The sequence below is a fragment of the Gavialis gangeticus genome, unplaced genomic scaffold (genome assembly GCF_001723915.1).
Source record: "Gavialis gangeticus isolate Ggan-Ray unplaced genomic scaffold, GavGan_comp1, whole genome shotgun sequence".
NCBI classification, from domain to species: domain Eukaryota; kingdom Metazoa; phylum Chordata; order Crocodylia; family Gavialidae; genus Gavialis; species Gavialis gangeticus.
Window position 1 is genome coordinate 241,147,535 of NW_017729032.1, and position 6,413 is coordinate 241,153,947.

General features: G+C 47.7%; 1 long non-coding RNA gene across 2 annotated transcripts in view; it reads right to left on the reverse strand.

The window, feature by feature from the left end:
• Positions 1–882: 882 nt before the first annotated feature.
• LOC109303427 overlaps positions 883–6,413 on the reverse strand; it is a 91,474-nt gene continuing 85,943 nt past the window's right edge. For both annotated transcript variants that reach the window (XR_002099106.1, XR_002099105.1), the window contains exon 5: positions 883–916. This is a non-coding gene — a long non-coding RNA (uncharacterized LOC109303427). The remainder of the gene's footprint in view (positions 917–6,413) is intronic.

The following is a 6,413-nucleotide window of genomic DNA, read 5'->3' on the forward strand; positions in this document are numbered from 1 at the left end:
CAAGGTGGTCCATGATGCCAACTTTGTTGGCATCCTCTGTGTGGCACACAAGCTGCACCCCATAGTCAGGAATGTCTTGGAGGGTAACAGGGCTGCTGGTGATGGCATTATCATTATCACCCAGATGATTTCAAAATTCAGGAAGGAGATGCTTTATTTCCACCACAACATCAAGGGGGACAAGAGAAACAGGTGGGGTTGTGGGAGAAACAGCCAGAGCTGGGTATCCTGTAGCACAAAATCATGCAGGATGTGGAGACTTGGTGGAACTCCATATACCTGATGCTGGAAAGACCAGTGGAGCAACAAAAGGCCATCCATGAGACGGCCTTGTGTAACACAAATTGCCAATTGCTCAAATTATGAGCGACACCTTATAAAGGGGGAAAAGGCAAAATGCAGTGTTTACTGATTACACGAATTAGACATAGAGGTTCGGACACACCACTCATATAGACACACACAAATTATCATGCATAAAACTTACACACAGGCACACACAAATACAAAACAACCATTCCATTCAGACGTTATAGTTACTAGCAACAGTTGTTCAATAATAGCACTGGGTGGCCAGTGCAGGATGCAGATAGTAGGTAGGGTGGTTATTATAAGAGAAAGATCCTGTAGATAACAGCTTGGAGTGGGGTGAAACAGACATGTTTGTGCTCCGATGAAACAGCAGTTGAGAGAGAGACTCACCCACTTTGGCATTTTTGAAGTCGTCTTTTATAGGGATTGACATCCTTTGTTTTAGTGCTTTGGGGTTTTTCTATACCCAGCTTCTGTTTTTGTGGTTGTTCTTCTTTTGTCTTCAGCTTATCTCAGCCTTGGAGTGTTCTTGCTGCCCATCTGGCAGGATGGGTGCATTCCTTCTCCTCGTTATCTTCTTTGTGCCCTAGGCCTGAAAGGAATTCTTCAGCCATTCATTAATTATTTTATTGACTGGTCACTTACATTTGGCATCTTGTTGCTTGCATAAACAGTTAAATCTTCTTCTTCTGTCTCTATGCCATTCTCTCACCATTCTCCCTTTTACACACACGTATACATAAAGGCTATGCAGAGTTCATTCATTTATGTCAAGCAGAAGGATACAAAATGAAGCTTTCAGGTTGCTTACAGGACAAAACTAACATGGTTACATTTCACTATTATTACACTCTATGTTAACATCAGCTACATTAGTTCAGTTCCTGCTATACTTGCTTGGGGAGATTGGGATTAGCAGCCCCCCTTAACAAAGTGGGGTGGGATACCATCTCCCAGATCTTGGTGGTCCTCAAGCCATTCCCCGAGGCCACCAAAACCCTCAGCACTGGTGATGCCTTTCTTAGCCAGGTGATCCCTATAATGAGGGAACTTCAGAACCAAATGGAGAAGTTCCAGGGGTCAGTGTTCCTGGGGTAAGCTACTGTCACCAGATGTGCAGACACTGGTGAGGCAGCTGAAGAAGGGCATCAAAAAATGGCTGAATCTGTTGCAGTCCAGTACAGTCCACATGCTGGCAGGCATATGTGACCCAAAAGTGAAGGGGAGCATGTGCACTGGCAGCACCAAAACCATCGATCACTGGACGGAGGTGTTGGTGAACAGTCAGGGAGGCAGAAGGGCAGAGGTGAGTGGAAGTGGAAAAGGGGGCCGTGTCAGCACTTCCAGCACTAGCCAAAGCCAGTCTCCACACCACCTACTGCCAATATGGGCCAAGGGCTTGGCTTCAATGTTGGGGTCCAGATGCACCAGACCCCAGCCTTGGGCAGGTAGCGCTGAGGCTTCAGTGGCTACCTATCTCACTGAGGACCTGGAGTTGCTGGACTGTGACCCCTTGGCCTATTAAGTAACCTACAGCCAGATGTGGCAGGATCTGGCCACGGTTGTCCAGGAACACCTGTCCTGTCCACTGAACAGTGTTTCGAGTGAGAGGGTGTTCAGCATTGCTGCGGATGTAGAGACACCCCACCACACCCACTTGGATCCTGGTTTGGTGGAAGAGCTGGGGTTTCTCAAGGTGAACCTTCCACTCCTGGGGTTCCCCAAGCTCCACCTGCAGACAGAGTGAGTGCCACCCTTCTCACTCCATCTGCACCTATTTCCTTTTTTTAAAACCATGTAATGCCCTGCCCACAGTGCTGGAGGCAACTCTCACTGCATCACCAACCAGCAAAGGAAGAAAATGTCTCTGCTGAGCTCCCATGCCATGATGAACTTGGAGATATGGGCTCAGGCTATGGGGAAAGAGGAGACCCCAGGTCCTGGGCATGACCACTAAAACTGCACCGTGCCATGGTTGAGAGGCCTGGTGGGACTGCCAGCAGTGGAGCAGCCCCAGAAAATGCCAGGACTGAGGATCTCCCTGGTGAAAGGTGGGTAGGAGGCACCTTATAACCTCCAGTTACCACACACACACATGGTCCTGGGTGGGGAAAGCCCAGACCCCTAAGATCTTTGAGAGGCCTGAATCTTGCTGCTTGCACAGGAGTTGTGAGGCTCCAGGTGAACTCAGCTTAGTTGCCTGGGGTGCCATCTGCGAGGCATGGGCTTTCAGGTTTAAAACCCTTCTTCAGGCTGAGGAAGCATGTTTTTGGTGTGTGTGTGTTCTTCCTGGTTGGAAAGAACAGTAAAGAATTCAGAGGCTGGCATGCAACGCAGGCAAAAAAGCCAGTCAATGAAAAAGGAAATGGAGGCATCGAGGGGTGAGACAGGCTGGGGTAGTGGGGAAGGGGGATGTAGCAGGTAAAAGTGAAGAGGTACCTGGGGAGTCAATTGTCAAGCAGATTGCAGCGTGTCATAAATCCAATGTCTATATTGAGTCCATGAGTTTCTGTATCTAGGAGGTTAATGACACGAAGTTAATAGGCCCATCTGTGAAAAGTGGTTTGTAAATTCCCTTTGAGCATCAGAACTGAGAGACTGGTGACAGAGTGTTTTTTCTGTGAGAAATGTGCGCCCACAGGTAGTTGGGTATTTTTGTTTTTGATAGATTCTGGTGCATAGTTTGTGGGGGTACTGGAAATATGTTGGCAAGTTAGCAAGGTTCAACGCTTGTTTGACTTCACAAACAACTTTTCACAGATGGGCCTATGAAATTGACTTCATCAACCTCCTAGATACAGAAACTCATGGACTCAATATAGACATTGGATTTATGACACACTACAACTTGCCTGACACCTGACTTTCCAAGTAGCAACAGGTACCTCTCCACGTCTACCTGCTACATCCCACACCCCAGCCTGTCTCTGTCATCTCCTGATGCCTCCATTTTCATTGACTGACTTTCTTGCCTGCATTGCATGCCAGCCTATGGCTTCTTTACTATTCCTTCCATCCAGGGAGAGCACATACGCCAACTAGACGCTTCCTCAGCCTGGCGAAGGATTTTTAAACCTGAAAGCTTGCAAAGAAGAATTTCTCCAACTATTCTGTTGGTCTAATAAAAGATATCAGACTGACCCTAAGAACCTTGTCTGGGTTATGTCCTTAGACCAACACGGCTACAATTTACACCCTTTGACACACATAAGTGACACAAGTTTTGCTTTCAGCAGTTTGAGGTGCAGCTTCACAGAAACCCTTGCACCACTGCCTGAAATCTGGCAGGCCTCCCTCATGCCCACATGAGGGGCTATGTATGTGGCAGGACAGGTGCTAATGAGGGCAGCCATTTAATGGCTCACTCTCAGAGCTGGAGGTGGCAGTTTTGTTTCTCATCAGCCAGCAGGGGAAGAACATGTCCCCGCTGAGCTCCTGTGCCAGGAAGAACTTGCCAAACCCCAGGACATGCCAAACCCACAAACCTCCCTGGTGAAAGGTGGGTAGAAGCAGAAGGCACCTGATAACCTCCAGCCACTGCACAGTCCTGGATAGGGAAAACCTAGACCTGTAAGATCTTTGGGATACCTGATGCTTACAGGTTGCAGTGGAGTTGTAAGGGTGAGAACAGGGGCTACCATCTCTTCAGTTTTCACCCCGCTGTGCCTTAACACACACACAAAGTTACACGTCGCGAGTCCTGCTTGTCAGCAGCTTGAGGTGCAGTTTCCCAGAAACCCCTAAACCTATCTCCATGAAAACTGGCAGGATTCATGCCCTCAGAAGGAGCTGCCATCTCTGCTGTTTTCATTGAAATCCTCCAAAAAATGACAAAGTTATTGTTTGAGTTCATACCGATGACTTTAAGGCTTAATTAAGCACAGACTCAGACCTGAATTCAGTTCTGGATTTTATTAAGCACAAAAAGGTAAAAACTTAAAGTCTTTTGCTAAGCCCTTGCTTTCTTAATACCAACAAGTGGCATCAAGGTGCGGCTACTCAGCTCAGACTCGAAATCGCTCCAATATCTTTTGAGGTAAAGATACCAAACCAGCACAAGTGCAAAGTTCCATTGAAGTCACGCATCTCATATACTCCTAACTAATACATAGTTATTTTCTAGTCTACAAATCGCGTTACAGGATTTTAAATATTTCACAATTTTTACGCTTCCTATTAAAATGAGATACACTTTCTATTAAAATGAGTTCTTGCTTTTAATGCAAATTCTACTTCATTATAATCTACTTATACCATCATTATAATATTGCCAAGCGGATATGTGTGGTTTCATGCTGCAATTTTGCAATATCCTCTTAACGCGTACTTGCTTCTGAGTATTCTACTTGCGGTATATCTGCGGTTTCTTGTTTACACAATACAAAGCTACTTTTGCAAATTTTATCACACTGCTTGCACCAATTATCCAAGGGTCAGATAGTGATATAACAGAATGTCAATCGCTGACTCCTCAGCCTCCTTGAAGCATTCTGGGAGTTTGGTCATTGTTAGGTCTAGCCTTATACCATCTCACAGTTATAGGTATTTCAGTGATTCCCCATTATAGTCTACAGCCAAATCTCTGAATCTCTCTGAATCAGTGCCGAATCTTTCAAAGCCGATTCAGCCAAAAGTGCTTTGGGACAGTGATCCGAATCTCCAGATCAAATCACTGTCCTCCAAATCAGCTGAATCCAAATCCGAATTGAATACTTCCCTATTTGCACAGGCCTAGTTAGCATAGACATAGGGCACGTCTATACATGGACCTAAAGAGCCATTGTCATTTACTTCCTTAAGGTAGTACTAAATGACAGCACAATAAGAGTGTGTACTGTGCCATGCTGTCTGTGCATGGTCATTTTTAGCTGCTCTGTCACCAAACCAGTGTGCTATACTAAGGGAGCGTATTGCTATGGAGATGTAGCTGTGGCATCATGGTTTTTGCATGAGGACTCTATGTCGCCATAATGTATTGCCATGGCAGCGTAACATCACATGTAGATGCACCCATAATGTGCACTTTTTAATCTATGAACAATGCTTAGATACTAGAGTTATAAATCCTATAAAAACCATATTCTTCTTATGTTCCCTTCCAACTAAAATACCATTACTTATAGAGAACAGGGATCAGGGTTTTCTGTTTCCCTTGCGAAATGGAGAAAAATGCAGAATTTCCCCTTTACCAGAGGAAACCATGGATTTCTCATTTTAATGGAGAAAAATCTGGATTTTTTAGTTTTGCAAAGAGCTCTCTGCAGGCTTGCAAAGTTCCAGCCTGCAAGGGGCTGTGACGGAACAGGAGGAGAGCGGTCAGGCAGGGGGTGCCTTGTGTATGTATATGCACTTAACCATCAGGCAGCTTGGAGAGCAGATACCATAGGTGGGAGGGGAGGATAGAGGCTCCCATAGAGATGGAGGGAGGGAGGAAATTGGGCAGGGCTGGGGTTGGGGCTGTTGCCCAACTGGGTGGTGCACAGGGCTTGGGGCCCAGGGCTGCAATACGTAGGGTGGAGGCAGGCACAGGCTCCCCACCCTGCTGCCCTCCCCCAGGGCCTCTGCAGCCCACTGGGTGAGTCTCAGCAATGCAGGACACAGGGAGACTGCATAGGGAATCTCCTTGCTGCTGTAAGCTTTGCACTGCCCTGGCATGGTGTCCCCCGCACATGCAGCAGCAGTGAGGGGCACAGCCCCACACCGCCACTCCTGCTGCTGCCGTGCATGCAGGTGGCACATCGCTAGGGCAGTGCAGAGATTGCAGTGGCAAGGAGATTCTCTATACAGCCCTGTGGTGCCCTGTATCACCAGGTCACATCTGCTGGGCTGCAGAGGCCTCGGTGGGAGCCTGAGCCCACAGTGAGTGGGTAGCTCATGCCCACCTCTGCCCCACACACATATCTGGAGGGCACGGGTTCCCCTGCCCTCCCAGGAGTGTGTGTAGTGGCAGGGAGCCACCACCCACTGTCTGAGCCCGTAGCAGGCAGGCAGAAGGCAGCAGGGGGTGGGAACTGGGCTCTGGTACCCCACAAAAGCCATTGCCTCCTGCTGGGGGCAGGGGGCTGTGGACCTGGGTTTCTTGCCCTGTAGCCCTTGCGGCT